Source organism: Pinus tabuliformis, chromosome J (assembly GCF_031772625.1).
Source record: "Pinus tabuliformis cultivar Carrire ecotype Pingquan chromosome J, CPIR1, whole genome shotgun sequence".
In the NCBI taxonomy this organism is placed as follows: Eukaryota; Viridiplantae; Streptophyta; class Pinopsida; order Pinales; family Pinaceae; genus Pinus; species Pinus tabuliformis.
In genome coordinates this window covers 1,457,472,812-1,457,474,138 of record NC_142295.1, presented here as the reverse complement: position 1 = coordinate 1,457,474,138, position 1,327 = coordinate 1,457,472,812, and positions in this window count along the sequence as shown.

Here is a 1,327-nt window from a genome sequence, read left to right as displayed (position 1 = left end):
AAATTTTTAATGATTTTCTGTTTTAGAGATGATTTTGTGGCACAGATTACAAGCAACTGGAAATGAATTTCCAAAATTTGAGAGGTTTTTTTCTCCAATATGACCTTATCTACAAAAACCTCTTTCCATTTTGTAACATGTGCTATGGTTTGTCAGGCCAGGCAGTAACTCCATTAGGCAGAAAACTGATTCGTATTATTCATTCAATCAGGTAGGTTTGTTATATACATGAGGGAGAGACTGTTCAGTTCATCTCCCGATGACTGTTTACATTTCTCATTTATTTATTTACATATATTTACCCAATCACAAGGATTAGGTGTCAACATTCCCCCCTTAATCTGAAGGGATGTTGGTGAGTCCAAGCATCGTTCTGAATCGTTCAAGCTTTTCTCTTCCAAGCGCTTTGGTGAAGATGTCTGCAATTTTCTCATTTGTGGAACAATGATGGAGATGGATTGTTTTGGCCTCAACATGATGTCGAATCAGATGATATTTAGTATTGATGTGCTTTGTTCGATCATGGAACTTTGGGTTCTTGGCCAACTTTATTGCAGAGGTGTTGTCAATCATGAGTGGAGTTGATTGTACTTGTTTTACCTGCAAATCTTCAAGAATTTCCTGAGCCACACAATTTCTTTTGTTGCTTCAGTTGCTGCCACGTATTCTGCTTCTGTTATGGAATCTGCTGGAACTGATTATTTGCGTGATCTCTAGGAGACAGCTCCTGATCCAAGACTCATAGCATATCCTGAAGTAGATACCCCAGTTTCTTTGTCTCCATCGAAGTCTGAATCAGAGTATCCAATCAAGCTGAAGTCATCCACCTGTGTGTACTTGATTCCAAAGTCTTGAGTTCCCTTCAAGTACTTTATAACTCTTTTTGCAGCAGACCAATGTCCCTCACAAGGCTTTTGCATAAACCTGGAGAGGATTCCAACAACAAATGAAATGTCTGGTCTGGTAGTTGTTAGGTAGTTGAGACTTCCTACAAGCTTTCTATACTTTGTTGCATCCTCAAATTCCTTTCCTTCAATAGATGTGAGCTTTAAGTTTTGTTCCATTGGAGTAGTGAGAGTATTGCACTCTGTCATGCCAAACCTGTTCAACAAATCTCCAATGTATTTCTTTTGAGAAAGAAATATGGACTTTGGATGTTGGGTTACTTCAATGCCAAGATAGTAATGAACATAGCCCAAATCAGTCATTTCAAAACTTTTCCCCAATTCCTTCTTTATGGATGCAATGTAGCTTTCATTGTTCCCTGTCATTAAAAGATCATCTACATACACCACAAGATATACAACTGTTTTGCCAACTTACTTGA